Source organism: Numida meleagris, chromosome 13 (genome assembly GCF_002078875.1).
Source record: "Numida meleagris isolate 19003 breed g44 Domestic line chromosome 13, NumMel1.0, whole genome shotgun sequence".
NCBI classification, from domain to species: Eukaryota; Metazoa; Chordata; class Aves; order Galliformes; family Numididae; genus Numida; species Numida meleagris.
In genome coordinates this window covers 7,322,475-7,346,952 of record NC_034421.1, presented here as the reverse complement: position 1 = coordinate 7,346,952, position 24,478 = coordinate 7,322,475, and the positions used below count along the sequence as shown (strand labels likewise).

The 24,478-nt window shown below is 52.2% G+C and overlaps 1 long non-coding RNA gene across 1 annotated transcript; it reads left to right on the top strand.

The window, feature by feature from the left end:
- On the top strand, positions 5,004 to 17,926 carry LOC110406074. Its single transcript, XR_002443241.1, has 2 exons — positions 5,004 to 5,155; positions 10,051 to 17,926. It is a non-coding gene; the product is annotated as an uncharacterized LOC110406074 (long non-coding RNA).

Below are 24,478 nucleotides of genomic sequence, written 5' to 3'. Positions count from 1 at the left end.
ATCAGTGGGGCCCTGGAGTGCTCACGTAATGCAGTCAGTGAGGAATGGATCCCTGCTCTGCAACAGGGCAGCTCTCCTGCATTTGGTTATGCAAGAGCAGATGAAGAATCCCAATCTTCCCCTTAGTTATTCCTTCCCTACTTTCTCCCTGATTGCTCGGTACAAAAGCTTTGAGCCATCTTTAAACCAAATTGCTTCACAAATGACAAATAACATGAAAATAGGTTTCATAACCAGGAATAATGAAAGAAATCATTCACTCTGATATCAGGAGATGGTCTGTGTTAAAGGAGCCCTTCAGCCTGAATAGCAGAAAAGCACACTGCAATTTTCATGTACTTACTTGTATAAAACATGTGACTCCATGGATGCTGCAGCTGTCATTTTGCGCGGGTCTTTGCACTTTGATTCTGAATTGCATAGGTTATCTTGACACTTGCTGATAAATTCTAAATCACCTCTTTTGCTGTATGTGAGAAGGGGCAGCGAGAGCCAACCTGAATACAAACGTTAAAGATATCTTTAAGCTCTCGGCAGAGAGCTGGAGCTGCCCTGGGAATGGTGCTCAGCGACACGTCCTCACCGAGACCTGCAGGGACACCCCATGCCCTGTGCCTGCGCCGGAGCACGGTCCCTTGCACAGGTTCTGCAGAGAGATGGCAGCGGGCTGCAGGGGCTCCTCACCAAGGACTAGATGCCCATGGCACAGCCTGCCCATCTCACCGTGGCTGGAGGGGGGGACCCAGCTCTGCCCTCCTGCCCCTGTGCACCCTGCTCCTCATGGACCAGCGCAGTAAGCGCCGTGTCATTAAGCAAATATTTGAGTGAAAACTATTAATTTTCCAAAGCTCTTATGTTGGCAGCTATGGAGATAATGGCAAAAAATAGGTGTGCCCATCCTACCTGGCAATTAAAATATCAGCAGTCCGAATTCATCATGTTTTAGTGGCGCTCTGCTGGGGGTAAGATCAGCTCCATGGGGCAAAATTATCCATCAAAACATGCAATAACTGGGGCAACTCAGGAGAGTGCCAGCAAGCAGAGCTCCATGTGCAGACATTGCACCTGGGTAGCCAGGGGGCTGGCAAGCTGTGGCTGCAGGAGCGCTCAGTACTCACAGCATCCCTAGGCAGCCCTGTTGCTTTCTGAGATCCCTTCTGCGCAGCGTTCCCCTCCAGGTTCTGCTGGAGCCTCTGCAGCACCACAGCTTCCTCCCCTTTTTTTTTCCCCAGCTCAGAGTGCGGAGAGGAGTTTGCCCCAAAGATGTTCAAGTGTTAGGAAAATCTCCGGTACAAACAGATTAATTAATCTAATCAGACGCATCTCTCTAGAGGAATTGGATTAGTGGCTTTTGGATAAGGATTGTATTAAGCTGATAAGATAAGTTACAAATGCAATGAGATGCTGATTTATTGCAAAGAGCCAACTTGACGACTCTCACCGCAGGTTCCTGCTCTCATCCTCTGGGGCTGCAGGCTGCTGCAAAGAAAACAAATCAGCAGTGTTTTCCCAAGCTGCCTTTGACACTGGAGAAACTACAGAGGCACAGCATGGCCGGAGCCGCGCTGGCACCCACAGCCACACAGCCCACACCCTGCACCCAGCAAGGTGACTGCAGCTCCGAGCTGACTGTGTGAGTTCCATTAAGGCAAAGGCTGATGCACCAATAAGGACAGCCAAGGTTTGATTTGGTTTTTAATTTCTTGCCAGAACATGAGCACATTTAGGGGAAGATTTCCTCCAAAGAGAAAAAGTTCTGCTCCTCTTCCATCTCTCACTTGAAGTGCCAGAAGAGACTTCTCTCCTCTCGCCTTGTGTGAATGCAAACCACCATCTGTTTCCTCTTGTACGGAAGTGTTGGTGTGCTCGGAGTTACTGGGCGCTTCACTGTCTGTCTTCACTGGGAGACAGCAAAGTCCCTGAGGTGCTTTATCAGGACAGCACCTTCTCGCAGCACTCCATCAAGTTTCTGTCCGTGGGGCACCAGGCATTCATCCCCCTTTGAATTAGTGCCGTGGGTGAAGACGCAATGCACCAGGGTGCCCAATGCACCAAGGTGGAACTTCCAGGAGTAGGCCACTCCTCTGGGATCCAGTGCCATCTCAGCACTATGCCAAGGCCCTGAGGATGGACGGCACCTTCCCAAGGTCATAGAATCATAGGCTGGCCCTCTGGCAGGGGATGCTGCGGCATAAGGAGCTGAGTGCTGTGGGGCAAGGAGTGGTCCTGGCCATATGGGGAGAAAAGCTGAGGAAGGATGAGTGCACAGAGGGACCTGGTCACCTCACGCTGGTGCTCAGCAGGGGACAGGCCAGGGGTGTCCTGGGCAGTGCGGCACAGAGGACCTGTTGCAGGGCCAGTGCCCACCCAGGAGCCTGGCTCCATGCGGTGCTCAGTGAGCTGTGCCACAGCGGCTTTATCGAGAGATGTTTTCCCCACCTCCGGATTTCCCTACAAAGCTGTTGCTTTTCTTGCTGCAGTTCCCTCGGTGTTACTTAAGGAGCCTGAGTCAATGTCTCTACACAACTACATTTGTCCTTCCCTTGGCTGCGCGCTGCCAGCACAGCAGAAATACGACTGAGACGCACGCAGCAGCAGCTGCCCGGGGAAGCGCCATCGGTCATAGTTACAGGGTGCTTAACCAGGCAGAATGGAGCGGCAGGGGCGGGCTGTGTGCTTCACGAACCCATCCATTAGCGGGAAGGACAGGGATGCTGATGGGCCACCTCCAGCCGTGCCCGCACCTCTGGGTGCCTGCAGAGAGCCATGGGGGCTGTCCTGCTGAGCCCGGTGCGGCTTGGTCGTACCCACACCATAACCTCCCACTGAAAGCCTCTCCCAGCTTGCTCTGTGGGAAGCGCAGCACATCCTGCTCTTCTCAGAGCCCCAGACCCCTCCAGCCCCATTCCCAGTGCCACGTGCAGTTGGGGAGAACCCCGGGGAGCCCCTTGTACTGTGAGGAGTGCAGAAGCTCTGCCACCCACGGGGGTTCCCGCTGCTGGGGAGGGCTCTGCGTGGCACAGCACAGCTCTCACTGAGCGCCTCGCCGCCGCCTGCCCCCAGAGAAGAGGATGAAAAGTTCACAGAGTGAATTTCTCAGCTGGAAGGAAGGCAGAAACAAACACAACTTGAACTGTCACAGCGGGCGGATCGTCGCCTGCTGCTCGGGAATCAAACAGGAGCGCAGACAAGTGGCTGATCCTAAACACAGGCAGCCAACATCAGCACACAGAGGGGTGGGGGAGACTCTGCTGAGGCCCTGCCCTGGTGTAACACCCCGGGCACAAGCAGGGGAGCCTCCCCCCACACACACAGCAAACAAAGCCTTTCCCCTTCCCCACCAGCCGTGGGGCTCCCACTCAGGAACAGCCCGTGGGGGCAGGGGGCACTGGAGCACACTGACTGCAGCCCAGGGGGTGCCCCAGTGCCTTCCCCAACCTCTGCAGCTGCTGGTGTCTGTACAGGGGAGGGAGGCACCTGTATTGCTGGGGCTGGGAACCTCCATCTGTCTCCAGAGCGATTTTAAAAAGCACCTTCAACACAGCCATAAAATGCCGCACGGAATTAAAGAGCACCAAAGCCCAGAGCAGAGAGTTGCTTTTCTTTCTGTTCCTTGGGGCAGAGGAGATAAAAGGAGATGTAATTGCAACCTGGCTTTGCTCTGTGGGAGTATATTGCACCCATATACCCAGGCAGCATGATAGCAGCTAAAACTCCACCACACTCAATCACAGAGGGAACGGGCCAAGTGCAGGGCCACATCGACAGCAGCAGCCCTCAGGTTTCTGTAGGTCAGACAGCAGCTGAATAGAAGCAATGATCTTCAGCACAGCCCCTCATTGTGCAGGGTTCAACAGAAGGCATCTCACTGCTGTATTTCTTCTCCCTTTCCTAAGGAAATCTCTACACGGTTTGAAATAGCTTCACGAGAAGTAGATCATGGTGATTTCATGAATATTATGTTTGGTTTATAGGACGAGGTTGTAATCTGCTCTGGGGAATCTGCTTGAGGAGGTTGGACTGGGAGAGCTCCAGAGGTCCCTTCCAACCCCTGTGGCTCTGAGATTCTGTGGGGGTGCCAGTGCAGCTAAAGCCAAGGAGAGCTGTGTTGCTTTGGGGCTGGGGGCTAATGAGCAGCAGCACTAGGTGCTCCATGCAGCCAGCTGTGTGGGGGAGAACCACACTGGCCCAGGTGAGCCAAATAAAAAGCTGCAACAGGAGGCTACAAGAGGGTACTGGAAGAGGGTTGGTGAAAGAGGAGGAAGGAGCTGTTTTCTTTCAACCAGACTTTCTCCAGAGTAGCAGAACTAGACAGGCTCAAGCAGAGGCCCAGGTGAACCCCATGAGATTCAATGAATCCGAGCACAAGGTGCTGTACCTGGGTCCTGGTGTCCCCCACCGTCAATACAAGGTGTGGGATATAAGGGCTGAGCACAGCCTTGCCAAAAAGCACCTGGGAGTACTGGTGGCCAGCAAGCTGGACATGAGCAAGCTCTGTGCCCTTGCAGCCCAGAAAACCAGCCATATCCTGGGCTGCATCAAAAGAAGCATGGCCAGCAGGGAAAGGGGGGTGATCCTGCTCCTCTGCTCTGTACTGTGAGACCTCACCTGGAGTGCTGCAACCAAATGTGCAGTCCTCAGTACAGGAGAGACATGGAGCTGCTGGAGTGCGTCCAGAAGAGGGCCACAGAAATGACTCCAGGGATGGAGCACCTCCTCCATGAGGACAGCATGAGAGAGCTGGGGCTGTGCAGCCTGGAGAAGAGAAGGCTGCGGGGAGAGCTGATAGTGGTCTCTCAATATCTAAAGGAAGGCTATAAAAAAAATAGGGGGACAGGCTTTAGGAGCGTGTTGTGATAGGAAAAGGGGAAATGGTTTCAAACTCAAAGGGGAGATTTTGACTGGAGGTAAGGAAATGTTGTTTACAGTCAGAGTGGTGAGGCCGTGGCACAGGGTGTCCAGAGGGGGCGGGGGGGAGTGCCCCATCCTCGGAAACACTCAAGGTCAGGCTGGACGGGGCTCTGAGCACCTGGTGGAGCTGTGGGTGTCCCTGTTCAGTGCAGGGGAGTTGCACTAGGTGACCTTTTAGGAGCCCTTCCAACTCAACCGGTTCTATGCTTCTATGAACTTCAGTTCCAAGCGCTGCAGAGAAAAGGTAACACCAAACCTTCCTTCTCTCGGCCTTTACCTCCAAGTGCCGTAAGCGGGCGCGCAGCGCTCTCTGCCGTTCGCAGCGGTCAGGCAGCGTGGGACCGTCCACGGGTTGAGGGCTGCGCGGCTCTGCGTGGGGATCGCTGCCCTCCGGTCCCCGGTGCACGCTCGGCCCCGGGGGCTCTGCCCCTCCCGGGGGGCTCCGGAGGGACCGGGGGGGCCCGCGCTGCAGCCGGGGCCGGGCAGTTCCGCACTGCGGCCGCCAGGGGGCACTATAGGCCCGCGCTGCCTTGTGCTGGGAGCGCCGCGTGGTGCGTGAGGTGGGTGCGGGAAGAGAGGAACGATTTCCTCCAGGTTTAGAATTGAAAGCCTCCAGTTAATCACATTTAACAGGGGAAAAAAAATCGGCACATTTATTTATGCAAATATATGTATTTATTTATGCAAAAAAGCATCTTGCTTTTTCATATGGGAGGAATGAAAAATCAATTTTGTTTGAACGGTGAAAAAAATGTGACTGCAGTTGCTACTATCTATGACCCCTGTACCATCAGTTTGTCACTGACTGCATTAATGCTGGGAGGTGAGGGTGGGGGCACTGCCGGGCTGTGCTGCCCCCCAGGGCATCCTGTGCAGAACTTCCTTGCTCTGCAGCAGCACGCTGCCTGGCAGTTATTACGAAGATTTCTGAAGGCTTCAGTGGCAAAGACTTATTTTACAGTCAATAACTGTTAAGATCATGCTAGGCCCATGACTCACACTAAAGCATCTGCTCCATCCATCACAGGGTTAAGGCATCCATGGGTCAAACCGGTGGGGCAGTGGCCCGGGAGGAGTTGCATGCACCACACACCCTGCCCAGACCTCGTTCTGTGGCCCCATCCACCACCCCGTGGTTACCACCAGCTCTCAGCACTGCTCGCGGTGCTGTTGGCTGCTCTCTGTGCTTTTGGGACTCTTCCAACCAGTCCGGGTCCCTCCAACCCCTTCTTGGAGTGTTTGCCTGCGGCACAGCAGCAGAGTGGTAGAGTTTCAGTGTGTAGAATTGCAGCAACATTTCAGTGCCTGATCAGAAGTGGACATGGGCAACTCTGCAACCAAGAGTTGGCTCCCCAGGGCCACGCACGGGGGTGCTGGGATCTCGTAGCCTTTGTTAATGCCTTGCTTGGAAACCTCTGAGCTGACACTGCGCAAAGAGGCAGCACAGGATTGTGTTGGAGTCGCGTTGTGCCCCAGCCCAAAGCTCAGAGCATCCTCCCCCTCTCCTCTGGATGGGGTGGGGGACCAGATGTCGCCATGAAACTGCAGTGTTTGCCACATTTCGGCTGAACCAGTTGTGGGGAAAAAAAAATTAAAGAACATTTCCATGTCACTTAGGATCTGAAAGAGACTTAGGAAATGTTTTGCCTGCTGGAGCCCTGCAGGGCACAAGATGGCATCTGTGTGAGCTCCGTCCTTCCCCAAGGCCGGAGGCAGGCAGGGGCAGTGCCACTTTCTGGGTTAAATGTGGACACGTGCCCTGAAACTTTAACAGTGGAAGCAAAACGGCAGCACTGAATACACTGAAAAATGAAAATCAATGGGAGAAGAATGTGACATGGAGAATGTGGTACCAGAGCCGGGCAGAGCGCTGCTGCGTGGCCATCCCTGAGAGCAACCAAACTCCTCCTGGGGATGCCCCACACTGTGCCCCCAACCACACAAGCTCTTCCTGGGGGGGCTCCAGGCCGTGTCCTCCTCCCTGTGGGCTCCTCGCATCCCAGTGACACAAACCCTCAACTCGCACCTCGTCTAAAAGCGTGAAGGAGCAGCAAACAGCGCAACCTGGGTTAGTTCCTGGGCCATCTGGGAGCCTGATTTAGACATAGCGTTTTCCGAAGTCACCTGGAGGAGGCTTTGGGTGAAATATTTCAGAGCTATCGATTTCTGTTTCCATCCTCCAACCCCCTTTATTCTTCTCTGTTACTGCCAAAGCCACTCACATGCTCACCTGGGCTTCTGCTGCCATAACTGCGTCCCCCAAGCATACAGGATGGCACAGACACAAGGAAATGCTGTGTTCCTGCAGGAGCACGTGGTGCTGCTCTTGGAATTGTTTCTGCACACTGGGTACTGCTCTTTGAACACCAGGGAGCAGTGAGATTTCACAGGGATGGCTCTCGGCCCTGCCCAGGCTCTCACGTCCTCCCCTGTGTGGGGAGCAGGTGCCCAGCTCCCACTCCTTGTCACCTTTAATTCTTTGCTAACTTTTTTGTACTGAAAACCTCTCTCTTTCTCTGCCTCTCCCCCTGGCTGGTGGATTTTTAATGGGACCCCTGTGTATGAAAGGAAAGGAGAGAGGGAGGAAATCGTTATTTAGCCCAAGTCTGGCTCTGTGACTGGCACTTTCATTAAGGGAAATTGATTAACTGCACTGATTGTGCTTGTTGCTCTTCCCGGCTGCTGCCGGCTCCGAGCACGGCGGAGGCTCGGCTGCACCGAGTGTGCCTGCGTGCGAGGCTGGGATAATTGGGTCATGTTCTGCAGGCAGAGTGCTGACATTTCCGTGATTCACAGAGACCTGGGGAGCAAACAAACCGCAGCTGCAGACAGAAAGGAGCTCCTCTGAAGTGCAGGGGGTGTGGGGGCACCGAGGCGAGAGCTGTGCTCCCCAGGACACGCAGGGTGCTCAGCCGTGAGGTTCTCCACCCTGCTCCCTCTGCGCTGCTGGGATTCATGTGTTTGTCTGTGAGCAGCCAGGAGGAGTCATTTGTGGCTACAAGTCTTCTCACCTTTGAAGCCACCTCTGATTTGGTCTTCAGCCTCTCTGAAGGTTGGCACCGCCTGAGCCCAGAGTGCCCGTTCTGTGTGATAAATACAGCATTTGTACACCGCTGCTGCTGATAAAAGGGCATTGGTGACCTTTCTGAAAGAAATCTTAGAGCACGTGGAATACATGTAGAAAAGGTCATAAGTGGAAATTTTTATTATATGGTGGAGCCAAATGTCAGTCCCAACCCACTGGCAGACGCCTGGGCTGCACACTCCCCTGCCCCCAGGAGCTGCAGAGGCTGCACTGCCTGCACTGCTGGGGCCAAGGGAATGAAGGGTGGTGTTGTTCACACTGGCACCGTGCTACAGGACAGCTGCTGGATGACCAAAGAACTGTGGGGTTGGAAGGGATCTCTGGAGACCATCGAGCCCGACCCCCTGCTAAAGCAGGTTCCCTACAGCAGGTCACACATCTGGCACACATCACAGCAGACCACACCTGGGCACAGGTGGGTCTCGAACATCTCCAGAGAAGGAGCCTCCACCACCTCTCTGGGCTGCCCATGCCAGTGCTCTGTCACTGTGACAGCAAAGTTCTTCCTTGTGTTAGTATGCAGCGTCTTGTGTTTCAGTTAGTGCTCATTGCCCCTTCTTCTATTGCTGCACACCACTGAAAAGAGTCCACTCTCACTGACTTGATTCCTGCACTCCAAATGCTTATAAATGGTGATGAGATCCCCTCTCAGCCTTCTCTTCTCCAGACAGAACAGCCCCAGGTCTCCCAGCCCTTCCTGGTACAGGAGATGCTCCAGGTCCCCAGTCATCTTTGGTACCTTCCACTGGCCTCCCTCCAGCAGTTCCCTGTCTTTCTTGCACTGGAGAGCCCAGAACTGGAAGCAGTACCCCAGATGTGGCCTCACCAGGGCAGAGCAGAGGGGGAGGATCACCTCCCTCGACCTGCTGGCCTTGCTCTTTTAATGTACTCCATTGGCCTTCTTGGCCACCAGGGCACACTGCTGGCTCATGGCCACCCTCTTGTCCACCAGGACACCCAGGTCCTGTTCCATAGAGCTCCTCTCCAGCAGCTCAGTGCCCAACCTGTACTGATGCACGCACCTCCCCATGTACAAGACTCTACACATGCCCTTGTTGAACCTCATCAAGTTCCTCTCTGCCCAACTCTCCAGTCTGTCCAGGTCTGGCTGAATGGCAGAACGGCCTTCTGGTGTGCCAGCTACTCCTCCCAGCTTTGTACCATCCACAGACTTGCTGAGAGTGGACTCTTATCTCTTCACCCAGGTCACTGATTAAGGCATTGAACAAGGCCAGACCCATCACCAACCCCTGGGCAATGTCATAGCTGTGCTCAGAGCGGAGCTCCGGTGTTCATGCTGGTGTTGCAGACAGATACTTCCACTGCATGACAAACTGAAGGAAGACAAAGGGTTTTGTTCTCTAAGTCTCATTAATTGTAGCTGCAAAACGAGGTGCCAGCACGAGGAACCCTTAGCACACTGCTGCCGCGCTGCTTTTTCTGGCCGCGTTTCACAAATGTTTCAGAGGATTTGAGTTTACTTTGTGTGAATGTTTTAAGAAAGAGTGTAATTGAAATTCCCTTCCCGGTGCTGGGGGAAGATGACTCATACATCACTGCTATGTTCTGTATAATAAACAAGCTGGAGCGCGGGGGCGGGAGGAGCTGGACCTAACAAATAGCTGCAGCTCTTTGCATGCAAACAGAAATGGTATCAACATTTAAATCCCAAACAACCCTGCCTAGGATCCCATTTCTGTTGATGTAAAGGGCCCAGACAGCTGACAGCAACAACACAACTACACATTTGCACTGCCCTGGCCGTCCTGAGCTGCAGCGTGTGCCATGAGGGGGAGATCCTGAGGAGAACAAATGGTTTTCCTCTCGCGTTTCTCTTTCACCAAGAACCCCAGTGCAGTAATCTAAGCGGCATTGTTTAGCCAATTACTAATTTACTAGGAATTAACATTAATGCATTAATAAATGTTGTCATTTTCCTGACAAATTATCATAATAATGCATTTTAATGGGCTGCAGGAGTCAGGAGAATAGGGGGAAAGAAATATATTTTAGTATTACTTATTCACTACATCTGTACCTAATTATATTTGCAGAATAATTACACCGCCACTGCTTCCCCCAGCTGCATTGTGTCGGCACCGCACCATGATAAATCCCCGTCAGGCTGAGGAAGGCCCCCTCGGCCGCACTGATGAGAGCCCTCCATCACCGCTGCGGGCAGGAGCCTCCGTGTGACACTGCCCGGCCCAGCGCACTGCCAGCACTGTGATTTAGTTACCTCTTCACGGGAGAAACTAATTCAGGAGACGGATAGCTGGAAGGACCCTCCGTGTGAGACATGAATCATTCTTTAATCACAGCCTACGCTGGGCAAAGAGCACGGCTCCCGTCACCGGGCTGCGGCACAGCTGGGCTGTCTGCACGGGGCAGCGATTGCTTGGAAGTGTTCGTAGAATCGTGTGACTCATTGAATGGCTTAGGTCGGAGGGGACCTTAGAGGTCATCTGGCTCCAACCCCCTGCCATGGGCAGGGTTGCCATCCGCTAGATCCTGCTGCCCAGGGCCCCGTCCAACCTGGACTTGAACGCCTCCAGAGATGGGGCACCTGCAGCCCATTCAGACACATCTCACTCTGCAACCCTAGTGGGCTATGCAGGAGCAGGGGCTGTGCAGGGCTGAGGGCTGCATGGGGCTGCATGGCAGGCAGCAATGAGCTGCGTGGACACAGCTCCCTGCACCAAGTTGCAGCATGCAGGGAATGGTCAGTGTGATCTGCTGGTCCCCAACAGCCCAGGGACTTTCACTGCTGTTTGCTGGCAGGGACAGGGGCAGGACAGATGGGAGCACTGCTGGCATGTGGCTCCATCGCCTGCGGGCATGGAGGGCCCCGCACGCGCTCCTGCAAAGGTCACTGCTGGGCCGGTGGTGGCACGGCTCCATCCCAGCACTGCGTGGGCTCCGCACGATCCTGGGCAGCCGCAATTATGCGAGACCTTTCCATCACAACAGATTTACTCAAAACTCATGCATAAATATTAATGTCCCCAAAGATTTTGAACAACTATTTGGCATAAGCAGAGCAAATATTTAAATAAGACTTGACTGCTGCGCGTTGCAAACAGACCGGGCAGTGCTGCACACAGAGCCGGGCACTGCAGACTCCTGTTTTGTTTGGGTGCTGGTGCTGCAGCGTGGCCTGAGCCAGGTGCAGGTCCTGCTGCAGGGACACCCAGGTGGGGTGGTTTGCTTTGCAGGGGATGAACGATAGCACAACCTTCTGCTCAGGAACCACAGGACCTACATAGCCCCAGCTCAGTTCCGTGTCTCTGAACACTGTGATTTTGAGTCTGCAATGACCTTTGGGTGTTTTTAAGCTCAGCCTATGGGCTTGCAAACACAAAAATGACAAGTCAGATGGGGAAAGCTGTAACACCTGGTACAGGCAATGTGTGATCAGTGCTACAGAGGGAGACGAGCTCTGTGCCGCAGGAAATGCAGACACCTTGCAGCCCCGGGCTCCTTTCTGATCAGGCTGTGCACTAATGACACGATCGATGCTCATTGATTGTCTAAGGCCATAGTATCAGGATGCTATCAGCCAAAGTGCCAATCGCACAGAGCCCCGGTGTCGGTGGCAATCACAGTGCAGAGCACTGATAACAAAGCTTGTCCTGTTCATGGTGATGAAGAGGCTCTGAAGGCTGTGCTGTGGGGGCAGCCCTTCCACCTGGTGCAGCCTTGCTCACATAGAGCCCCCCACCCCGTCCCGACACCCCGCACCTCTCACTCCCCCTGCCAGCAGCCTGGGAAGTGGCAACGCTGCTCCTGCCATGTTTCTGGGCACACCTGAAGCAAAACTGGATCCAAATACCCACAAATGCCTGCTGGATGTCTAAATGACTTGTATGGGTTGGAAAATAGCCCCAGATATGTCCCTTAAAACAAGGAAAAGATAGTGGGGGGAAAAGTGGCAAATTGTAGCAATACTCTGCAGAAATGGGACGGTTTGAGGCTGCAGATGCTGGCACTGGTACATCTAAAATAAAAATAATTGCAGGCCATTAAAATAAAGCAGTCTCTTCAGATGAGAAACAATTACGTTTTTCAAAGCAAGTGTACATGTCTGTACACCAGGTAATTATCAATTACAGGAGATACCTGCGCAGCTATCTTACACAATCTCCAGTTTTCCTTTCAGGGCTAATTGCAGCGGGCTTAATTCAGAACTCCAACACTAATGGCTTTGACCTTTATGCCTGTTTCTGGGGTGCGATAACGCTGTAAAGGCCACGCAGCACCCGTGCGCCTGTGGTTGCACTGCTCCAGGAGCTGTGCCTGCGGCTGCGCTGCACATTGCGCCTGCTCAGAGGAGGGGTCTTCACCTGGGCAGGGTCTTTTTGACCTGTGGATGTCATCTTTAGTATTAATCATGAAGGTAGTTCAGCTGGAGATACATGGAACTTGGGTTTTCTTGCCAAGCTGGCAACATCCTCAAAGTATCCTGACATACGTCCTCCTCAACATCCATGTTAAGGGATGCAAAGTATTCATTCTTCTGATACTGAACCCAACGTTAGCTCTGTTTTTAGAGCTGGTCTTCAACCCCAGCACTGCCCCTGGCAGCAGCGCTGTCCAGGGCAGCACTGATCCCCAGGAGATGCGGAGCAGTGGAGTTGTCCTGATGTGTTGCATTTACAGTGCAGTGTGTGGCTGTCCCTGCAGCCCCCCGAGCCAGGCAGGACCGCAGCGCAGCGGGGGGGAGCTGCTCCGCAACACTCTGTCACAGCCCTGCTGTGGGCTTTGTTCCTAAGTACTTTGCTTGTTGCCATGTGATTTTTAAAAATCACCTTTTAAATCACTTTGAAAAGCATCCATTGAAGTCTGGCCGAGAGCAGCTTTGGGGAGCAGCGTGGCACACAGCGCTGTGAAAGCTGTAAACAGAGCGGAGTGCTCCATTGATTTATGGCATTCCAGCACTTTGTGTGTGCACAAACTGCTGGCGAGCACCGCATGGGGGTCCTGCAGTGCACCCGCCCAGCACTGTGCTGCCCTTTCTCTGCTTCCCCTCTTCTTGGTCTGCAGAGACACAGGGATGGGGTGGGGGGGAGAGGGGGAGGAGGGATGCGGAGCCCCCTGGGGGAGATGAAAATGCCCCGGAACTGTCCCAGACCCCACTGTGAGTGCTGCAGGACCCATGCAGCATAGTGCTGCCCGCAGAGGAGTCATGGCCCCACGGACACAGCATTGGCATCACCTCCAAGACAGCTCCATGAGGCTCAGTGAGACTTCTCCTCCACTCGCTCCTCAAAGCAGTTCTGATCTCCATGTTCAAGAGGCGCAAGTCCCGGCCAAATCCTGTTTTTGAAGCCTCTCATTTCCCTCTGTCTACAAGGAGGATGATTCCCTCTTGCCTAATTAAAGCCTCATTTCCATCAGGGAGCTCTGAGTTAGCTGAGTTAGCTGGGGGTGTCGTCCTCCTACAGCTCTGCTTATGGAGTGGGGGAAAAGCACTGGGGCTGCCCCCAAGAGATCAGGGGTGCCCTGGTGCCAGCAGTGCCACGGGGGATGTAGGGCTCTGCCTCCAGCTACTGGGGAGCAGAGTGGGGCTGGGAGGAGTGGGAAGCCAGACAGATGTCAGAAGGAAGTGAGCAAGAAACTCCCAAAGGTAAATGGATTTCAATCACACCCTTAATGCTGTCATTAACATTGAATGTTTTCGTCATAAACGAGCTTCAAAGTTCTTTAATCTCCAATACAAATCGTCCTTATTGCTTGCAGATGGTGAAAACTTATTCATTCTGGGACCAGTGCTCAGCCCTCCCCTTCAGGCTGGTGGTTGCTCCCTTCCCCTCCCTTGGTCTGCGTTACACTTGTGAGCTTTAATATTTAATTGGTGTTTTTTGCTGTTTTCATCCCCTGGCACTTGCTGCAGCTGCGAGCTGGAAGCCAGCAGCCTGTCACATAGCAGGGCAGGCTGGGGGGCAGATCCTCATGTCTGTACCATTCGCTTGTTAGTGCCACATTGGCCCTCCCTGGCACCCTGGGCTGTCTCTGTTACTCAGTATTTACAGTCTCCTCTTTCCCCAGTCCCTGTGCACCTTGGGGGCCCAAGCGCCCACACCTACCGGAGCAGGCCCAGCACAGGGTAGTGACGTGAGCACCCTGGGGCAGGGGAAGCTGCAGGACCATGTGCACTGCTGCACAGCTCTCGGTGCCTGTACCATGCAGCAGGCATTGTGCCTCATGTTGTCTAGGCAAAGGTTTCCATGACACTAAATATAGTGAAATATGATTTTGCACAGCTGGATTCTGCCTTAGATGCAGGTTAGGGACAAGAAAAGTGCATCCCGCAGAGATTTGTATGTACAAGGGCTGTGATACGGGATGGCAACAAGCAGAAAAACACCAATTGTTAGCAGTTATTCATCTGCCTCTCAACCAGACATTAATTCCCAAAGCCACATCCTGTCAGTTGCTCTCACCTAATGCATGTGCTACACAGATGGATGGCATTCAGGCAATACAATGTGAGGCCAAAGGGGATGACATCCACACGGATCCACAATGGATGAGCCCCATCCATTGCTTCTTGGCAGCAGGGCCGTTCTCTGGGCAGCAGTGAGGTGTGGGTGGCACACACTGGGCAACTCTGCAGGGCAGTGAGCACCAGGCAGAGCTCCATGTGCTCTGGGTGTGCTAGGGGCAGCTGGTGCCTTGCTCACCTCTACTGATCAGCTCCTCTGCTGGTGTGGGATTTCATCTAGATACCTTTAAGGTGCAGCATCTGGAGGATCATCTCAGTGAAGCTGGTAGGGGAGCTTTGCCTGTTTTTTTTTAAGAGGCTTAATTAAATGTTTGGGATATCAGCTATACAATGTTAATTGGTGGTAATGTGGATGTTGTCTAAATTCTAGAGGCTCCATTAGAAATAATTAAAATCCATTCTCATTTGTTCTTGCAAACAAAATACTCTCTGCTTCCCCAGCCCTTGTCCTCTATCCACAGCCAGGGCCATGCACAGGGGAGGGCCACCAAGAGCAGAGGATGGGTGGGCAGCAAGTGGGGCCTTCAACCTCCAATGCAATGCTCACTGCATGTGATTCCTGCAGAATTGTAATGCAGAAAGTGAAGAGATGAGTGCACGGTGATGGCACGAGCCGTCCGAACGCAGCCGTGAGCATTGCCCAGCGCCTGCACCACGCGATTACGCAGGCAATGGCCTTGCAAATTAGCCATGAAATTGGGACCCTGAGAGGAGCTTTGAAATTGGGAATTTGGGGGAGAGTTTGTAAAATATTTAAAAGGCAGAAGCAGCACAAAGCCTCAATTTTAATTATTGCCATTTTGATCAGCAGAGTAGGTTTTTTCTGCCTTGAACTGTAAAGTAATTGGAAATGTGAATGGAGTGTGATTATGGTGCAAATTACAGAGCGGGAGGAGCAGCGGTGGGCAGACACGTGGAGTGCAGGGGCACCTGCTGGGTGGGACAGCCCTGTGCTGGGGAAGTGGGGTGACAGGGGGGGTGTCCCTGCCCTGACATCCAGTGACAGCGTGCGTTGAGTCAATGGAAAAAACGAAATCCAGATTTTTGTTCGTGTTCCACGCACGTAGTTGAAATGAACCTTCGTCTGCAGCAATTCTGAGCTAATGAAAAACGAATGAGGTTTTAAATCAACCCCAAAAGGCAGAGCTTGCTGCCATTGTGTTGCACTGCTGTAGGACAGCCTCCTTTTCCAAGGCTCCTCACAGAACCCTGAGTAATTTCATTAGGTTGTGAGCAAGGCTGCTGCCAAAACATCTATTACCTCAGCCCTGCTCATATCAAAATGAGAGGGAGACGAAGGGGCAGTGGCAGGGCTGTGCTGGTGGCACACATGGCCGCTGCCTTCTCTGCTCCTCCCTAAGTTTCAGAGGGTGGAGGTTTATTTTGTGGTGCTCACACATCACTCATCTGTTGGGAGCCACCAGCCCTGCCTGATCGCTTCTCATGGAGGGGTCCCTCCTTACGGTCTTTAAATCATGTTTGAACACGACATAATTCTACCATGTGCCAGGTGACTTCTCTATATTTGATCAGTTCAGATTCCATAAAAATGTAAATAATCAAAGCCCTTCTGCTGTTATTTATAACAGCTCACTCCAGGCTGTAATTTATGTATTAATTTCAGCTGCAAGTTTCTGAAGGGAGGGAGAAAAAAAAAAAGATAAATAACAGGATGTGTGCCTACCCCTGGGCCCAGCTGGGCCACGGGCTGGGGGCTGTGGGTGGGGGGCTCCAGGGAACCTGAGAAGGAGGGCAGTACCACCACTTGTATGGTGTACGTTGGCAGAGGGCTCACTTATCCCTGTGTTCTCTCTGATGTGTACATGGAATCATAGCATCATAGAACCATTAAAGTTGGACAAGACCTCTGAGATCACCAAGTCCAACTGTCAGCCCATCCCCACCATGCCCACCAAACCATGTCCCTCAGTGCCACATCTCTGTGGTTCTTGAACATCTATCTCCAGAGATTCTTGACACCCCCAGAAGGTGGCACAGTGGGGGTTTGGCAGGGCACAGAGGCACCATGGGGACACAGCAGGGCCATGGGTCTGCCCGGCACAACAGGAGCTGGCTGCAGCATGGACACGGCAGCAACCCTTCAGCCCTCACCATCAGCTGCCTGTTAGTGCCGTATCTGATCCAGACGCAGCACATGTGCATTTCTCTGGGAATAAGCTTCTGCTTGACACAGTCTGTGATTGCTTTTTTAAAACCGTGCGGGGAGGATCAGTTCCTTCATCCACTGATAAGGTATCAGGTGACAGAGGGATCAGCATCCACCACATAAATCTGCAACTAATCCTTCAGAATCAATATTTTTCATTAAGAACCTGTGAGAGTTGGGCCATTATAGGGAAAAATCTGTTTAGGTTGACACCTTGATGAAGTTATTCAGTTCAGGGACTTAAGTCATTGAAAGGTAATAAAGAGCAAAGAGCACAGAAAGATCGAGGCACGGGTTATGAGAGCTTGCAGTGGGAACAGGGGTTTTATTGCAGTGAGAAATTATCATACTGATTTATGGTGGAATTATGAGAAATTTAAAAGGGTGCCAGCACTGCCCAGATGTTCCTCTGGGCTGGAGCTGCTGCCCAGATGTTCCTCCAGTGCTGCACACTCCCTCCCCTTCCACAGCACTGTGATATGCTGCAGGTCAGCTCTGTGCCTGCGCTGGCAACCAGGAGAGCACCCACTGCCAAACGGTGCTGTGGGTGGTGGGGAGCAGACCCAGAACACCTGATGTCCCAGGAGCTCGGGGTTCTGCTCAAGCACCCGAGCTCCAGGGGACACCTCAGGACCAGCAGCACCACAGCAGTGCCCAGGGACTCAGAGGCTGCACTGTGCCTTGCGTTGCGGTGCCCATCACATCGTGGTGCTCCTTGTGTCACTGCATTCCTTGTGTCAGCATGCTCCTCACACCACCGTGCTCCTCCTGTCACCATGTTCCTCGTGACACGTGTCACCACGCTCCTACCATCACCACGCCCCACATATTACCCTGTTCCTTGTGTCACCACGCTCATCAGGTCACCGTTCTCCTCACATCACCATGCCTCTCGCATCACCACGTTCCTTGTGTCACCGTGCTCCTGTTGTCACTCTGCTGTTCGCAGGGCTCCTAATCCCTGGATGAGCTTCCCGACTACGAGTGTCCGTGCTCACGTCCCCGGACGGGGTGCGGGAGCTGTCCGCGGGCCGTGGTGCTGACGGCCGCTGGGCGCCGCCGCGGTGCGCACGGAGCACGGCGGGGCCGCTGCGAGCTGCTGCCTGCCGCTCTTCAGATCCCCGGCTTTAATAATTGAAGAAAGCAAACGCGGTGCTGAAGTTTTCTTTGTAGGTTAACCAAGGTTAATTGTACGAGCTGAAAATGAAAATGTCTGGCCCATAAATCCCTAAACCTCATTAAAGAGGATTAAATGATACGACTACTTTGTAAATCCTAAAATTTCATGCAAACCTCTCATAAACAATAACACCAGAACCCCTGTCACGCTGTCTCTCCTAATCCCGGTGCCAGAGCTAGCACAGGGTGGAACCAAACCTCCACCTCCCTCGGCCTGTGGCTGTTCCTGCAGTGGTCCCACCGGCGTGCAGGAGCCCTTTGGGTCCTCGTCCCATGCAACAAGCAGGGCTGTGGCAGGCGGTGCTGAGCAGGGCACTGGTGCTCCAGAAAACCAGTGTCAACTGCTCTGCCACATCCTGTGCTCACTTCTCCAACTGGGGCAACAAATAGAAGGAAATAATAATCTCTTAGATCTGGGTAAAGCTGGAGAAATTCTGCAATAACTAACTTGGCTCTGAGCCATGATTGATGTGTTTTGTTCCAGCAATTTATTGTTTTGCAAGCTCCTTCAGAAACCATTTGTTTCCATCACTGCTGAATATCCCCTTCCAACACTGAACTGAGCCAGAGAGAAGAAAATATGGGGAGAAAAAGAGCAGCACCCAGAGAGAGGAAACTGCGGAGAGGAGAGCAGTACCCCGGGGGCTGGGGCTCAGAGCTGCTCCTGGGAGCAGTGGGCCCTGAGATCCACCAGTGATGCTGCCAAGCCAGTGGGATGTAAGTCACCCAAATCTTAATGAGCAATTAAAAGCTAATCAAAGGGAAGTCTGTCAGATAAGGATCATTGTGTGGTTTTATAGTTGGCTTTGCATCTGTTTTTGGCACAAAACATATTGTCAGAGAGATTTGTAGCCCTGAGATTTGCATCACGGTGCCTGGATCTACTTCAATTCAGAATTGATGGTTTTGGAAGGATGGGAATTTTATGCTAACAGCAATCTTTATCTTACATTTAAACTAAGTGCCACGTGCTCCGTAAACATGGGCATGTGCTTGACACGTTTCCTTAATTTATAACATTGAAAAGTGCTGCCCGTTTCTCTCCTCTCTCTGAGTGCTTCCTTTTACCCGGGCACCGGAGCAGTGCCTTCTGGTGGCCGCGAGCTTGACTGCTCCCAGCCATGAGCCCACGGGGGCAGCCCCCACGTGAAGGAGAGCCCAGTGCCAAATGCCCACTGCCCCCAGAGCCCCCAGCAGCCCTGGACTCTGTGTCCCTTGCCCAGGTACAGGCAGACAAACACTCCCTGCAGCACTTGGGCTGCATCCAGCCCACTATAAAAGGGCTGCAAATAGTGCAATCATGGCAGTAATTATCCACCAAGCAGGGAGCTGCAGCCTGTATGCATTATGAACAGCTAAATGCTCAGTGATTATGCCCAAGACCCTGCTCCGCTGCAGGCCAGCAGCCTCCCAGTCGCCTGTGATTAATGGATTACAGCATTCCCATCTCAGAAGATGCTACCAGACATCTCCAGAGTTTTCCTGTGTAAATGTAGCTCTCAGAGATCCGAACAGGAGCTAATTGTTTGGAGTGGCTTTCACGTTCTTGATCTATTGATTAACCTGGGAGCAGGAATCCCTCCAGAAGTACTCTCCCAACTCAGTCCACATCACTTCAGCTTCTTAACTAAATCCCCTCAAAATCCTCACAAAAATCTAATTGAGAGCTCGTTCTGCCAAATAAAGGTACTGCAGCTTCCTCTGGAATTGACTTAAGCAGTAAATGGCGTGTGAATAAGAAGTAGCCTATTGTTGCCTAACATGGTCCTATCAATAATAGATACCAGCAAACCTCCGAGGGAGCTAAAAATTTCTCCTTTAGGTATGAATTATGGATGCAGTTTAGTGTAATGTAGATGTATCTCAAAGGTTTTTCCCAGTTTATATGCTAGTAAAAGCTAGCAATTTGCTTGTGTTCCACCTACAGGTTTTTTAAAATAAAGAAATTCTCTCTTCTGCAATAAACTCTGGCAGTAATGAAGGTGAAGACAAATTTTTAACACGCATTTGAAGCGCAGCAGGAGCATGCTGAGGTGTGTGGGGCTACGGTGGGATTTGGCCAGAGGGATGGAGCTGCCCCAGTACCACAGCACCCATCACCTCCTCCTGGACACTGCGGGACCTTGCTCTGTCTGGGTTGAGGTTGGCAGGGGGAGAAGTGGGCTGCTCTGGACGGTGATGCTGGGCTTGGATGGCACTTCTGGCCACTCTGCCTGGCTCCTGGGGCTGGTCAACATCAGTGCCATTAGCTGCAGCACCCATGTGTGCCTTGATGCATGGCCCACAGCCCCGATAGATCTGCGGGAAGCATTCGGAAAGCCCATGTGAATCTCCTGGGGTCAGAGGGCTAATGGTTTTTTTTAATACCTTCTGATAATTAATACTCCGCATCCACAATGAAAGATCATTATAAAAAGATTTGCTATAACTACAGTAGCTCCTTCTCCAAATGTAATGAACAGCAATCCCGAGGGGTCAGCTTCTGTCAAAAAATAAATCCATAGCTGCAGATTCATGTCGGTGTTTCCTACAGCTCTAACAACCCTTCAGCAGCCAGTGATAACGAACCAGAGCAGCGCAGCCCCTGGGACCCACACTGTGGGGCAGGAGGGGCTGCTCACCTGGGGCCGGGCTGCCCAACAGTGCTCCTGGTTCTGATGCTGGTGTTGCTGGTGCTGCTGGTTCTGATGCTGGTGATGCTGGTGCTGCTGGTCCCAGCTCTGCTGCAGGCTCCTCTCCTCGGAAGGACATCCTCACTGTTCCCTCTGTGGGGGCTGAGGGCCTCCCCCCGGCTTCAGGCCCCCAGCCCCAGTGCTGCCTCCACCAGCTGCCCCCAGGGCTTTTGCCATGAAGCACACAGCAGCAGCACTGCTTCCACAATCTGCAGCCAGAAATATTAGGGAAATTCCAAAGGAATTGGCCTGAAATACAATTTAAACATGAAACCCTTGTCATTTAATACAAGTGATAAAAACGTTCTTTAAGCATATCTTTTGCAGACATAAAGTTTCAATTTGCAGGCTTGATTTTTTTCTCCCTTTTTTTTTTTTTTCAGAGAGGCGTTGACATATCTGTATTTATTTTTTAAAGAAAGAACAAACTTTCATAGACCTTCTGCAAAACCTTGTAAAAATATAATCTCTTCTTGTGCCAGACAACTGGTGCTGCTGACTCAATTGCTTTTATATATGACAAGGCTTGAAAAAAATGATTGCCATTGCCTAACTCTGAACAGATTGGAGTGGAGCGCAGGGCTCATCCATCAGAGTGCCATGTCGGGCACGCAGAGCACAGCGCCCTGCTGCCAGGATCATCACTTTTTTTTTTTTTCCTTAAATCTCTCCTTCAGATGCTGCTTCTGAGCTCTCCTGTCCTCTTCTGTGAGCCGCTGAAGGAACATGGTTGCAAGATAACGCAGATGTGCGAGTGGTGCGGGTCAGCTCCCAGTGATGGAGGCTGCTTGTCAGGCAGAGTAATTGTTGGTACACTTTCACAGGAAGAAACCATTTTCAATTTAATAAATATGTAAAACAGTGTTTAACAGCCCTGAAATAAACTGTTGAACTCTGTGGTCCATGGAGCTAATCCCATCCGCTTCCCCTGACTGCACAGGTGTCAGTGCCCAGGGCTGAGCGCAGCAAGTGCCCACAGGCACCCCCAGCCCCCACTGTCCCCCAGCACAGGGCTGGGCGGGGCTGGCAGACACATGGCCCCGGGGTGCTGCACACACACAGCTGGTGCAGCTCTCGATGCACTCATCCCATTGGCAGAAGGCATTTGGTAAAAGAAAAGATGCGTGCCATCCCTTCACCCCGATACAGAGCCCAACTGTGTTTGTATTAAAGTAATTTCCATCGATAAATATTTCCTTTTACAGATGCCCCAAAATAGAGAGTGTTGTCAGGTGATATATTTGTCGGGGGACAAGCCAGTGTTTTGCTAAAGTGTAGGAGCAGTATTTCTTGAGAGTTTTGCGGTACATGTACTTAAACAGCGTTATCGATTCACGCACATATGTGGACCAGCATCGGAGCCGATCAATATGTGCATTATTGATGTACTGCATTATACTTGGTGATTACTCATGAAGAAGTGGCCTTTGCTGAGGGCCAGAGTTCACACTGGGCTGTTGTGATATATGCTTTTCAAAATTGTTTGATTTGAGTCATCAGCGTTTCACTCCGTGGGCAGTCACTCTGCCCATTGCGTCTCACTTCCTCGCACCTGGAGCTCAGCAGGAAGATGTGTTGCCACCAGATGGGAGCAGGGAGGAGTCGTGCTGGTACCTGGTGAGGTGCAGGGTTGGGGCTGCCCCTGAGCCATGAGCTTGGCCATCACTGTAAGAGCAATGTGAACCCTGAGTGGGTGGTGTGCAGTGAAGCCAGACCGCGAGAGGACGTGAATTACAACGAGGAAGTCTGAGCTCCAGAGTATTTAATTCACTAATTAGCACAGACCTTACAAGTTGGAGCTTACTGGAAAGGAAGATGCCAGGGGGTATTTCTGAATGCTGGTCTACAGCTGAAAATTAATTCTTTGAGATATTGTCTGGATATCAAGGTGTAGGCAAAGCAGCGCTGGTAAGTGGGGTCTGCAGTGGCACCCACAGAGCAGCTCCTGGGGCAAGGACCCTCCAGAGGAGCAGCTCTGCCCCAATGGCTGGGCACCAGGGGAATGTGCAGGGTGCCAGAGCATCATGCCTGGCTGCAATGCACACAGGGAATGCGGCACAGGGCAGCACCATGCCCACAGCACCTTCCCCATAGAGCAGTGCTGCGGGTGCAGGCATGCTGTGGGCACAGGGCCAGGCTGGCATGGGAGCCCCCATCCGCACTCTTCCTCCCACCAGGACACTGCGTGCTGACACTGAGAGGATGTGAAGGAATGTGTCAGCACTGATGAAACTCTCAACGGGAAAACTTGAGATGATTTGAAGTATAAATGCCATACTTCATTATAGTTCTCCCTCTCTGTTTTGTTCCAGCTTTCCTCCAGTATTGCCTCTTCCACAAGATATCATCACGGTCATGTTATCAGGCTGAGCTGTTTCAGTGGGGACCTTCCTCGGTTTCTGAACTTACTCTCCCCACAGCTTCCCAGCCCACAGAATACCTGGCGCTTTGACACCAGGAGCTGCAGCCTGAGCAGCCCCCTCTGCATTTGAGCTGCATCCTATTGCATGCAAAGCTTTGAGAAGGCAAATTGTTACCTCGGCTGACCTCTTTTTCTTGTTAGTTTGGAAACACCAGCAGCCAGCAGCCTGAGTCCCATATCCCCCCTGTGCACCCTGCATACGTGGGCCTGACTGCAGAGGGCTGTGGTGTCCCAGGGCAGCCAGAGCCCAGGGGCTGCTCACCTCCTTGCCTCAATGCAGCAATGCACGCAGCCCTGCCCGCTCCCACTGCCCACACTGACCTGCATGCTGCTGCTCTGTTAGGGGACAGCAGGAGCCGTGTGATTCCCACCTGAGGAGCAGGGAGCTTGGGAAGCTCCAGTTGAGAAAGGAGCCATAAACCCACGGAGCTGAAGGACAGGGGAAGAAAGTGGAAGGGTGTTTCAGAGCAAGGACGGGGATCCAGTAACACCCCCAGGGAGAACAGAAGCTTCTGAACTGCTGCATGATGAATGAGAAACCCAGAGATTACAATAATTTTGTTAAAGAGTTCTTAGCTCTGCTCAGCTCTTCTGATTAATGGGATTTTGTGGAGAGTGCAGGGAAAGGTCACCCAACACGTGTTCAGCAGCTGATGGCATTACTCAGTACTGCCAGGGAGCTTCTCCTGCTAAGTACCACGGAGCGGCTGCACCTGCAGCGTCAGCACAGACAGAGCAGCACCACTGCAGCTGTGCCGGGGCATCCTGAGGCTCCTGCAGCAGCAAGTGCCTTGGACAGTAATCTGCAGTCATCAATGTGTAGGTTGAAGTTGATTAAATTATCACAAAAGCTCTTGAGATGCCCCCTGCTCCCCACCCCAGGCCCTTATTATTTTGCTTCTGGACATGTTCAGCATCTGACAGGTTTGGGTGAGTCCCACAGCAGGAGCAGAGCGGTGCTTCTCCCTCCAGCTCTGACCAATGTTCCCCAGTGTCCCCCGGGCACAGTCCCCTCTGCCCCATGCTGACTCCTCCTGCACCTTCATCAAGGTGTGCCACAGCTTATCCTGTTTTCCAGTAATTAAACTTTTTTATTGTTATATTATAATCTGCTTAGTGCAAATAGCTTGTCCACCCAGCCCTGCAAATCACTTGTTATCATTGCAGTCAATGGTCTGTGTCAACCCAATTTCACAGACAAACGCTTCTCTCCCTGACCACGGTCACTGACATGGATAACTCTGATTTACAAAGCCAATAAAAATAGACTCACTGAATTACTAAGAACCACTGACTTAATATAGGAGATTAAAATCTCCGAATTTAGGGTGACTGGAAGTCATTTAATACCTGAACAGTGGCAAATGGGTTATAGAAATGTCAGCTATCCAGGGTCAGGTGCAGCAGTACGGTGATGTATTGGTGAGAAAAGGGCTAATTGATAAGTTACCTTTAATGCTTGGTTTTTTTTGTTTTTTTTTTTCTTTTTTTTTTTTTCCCAGGAGCAAGGTTATTTCTACCACAGTTTGTTTGTCAT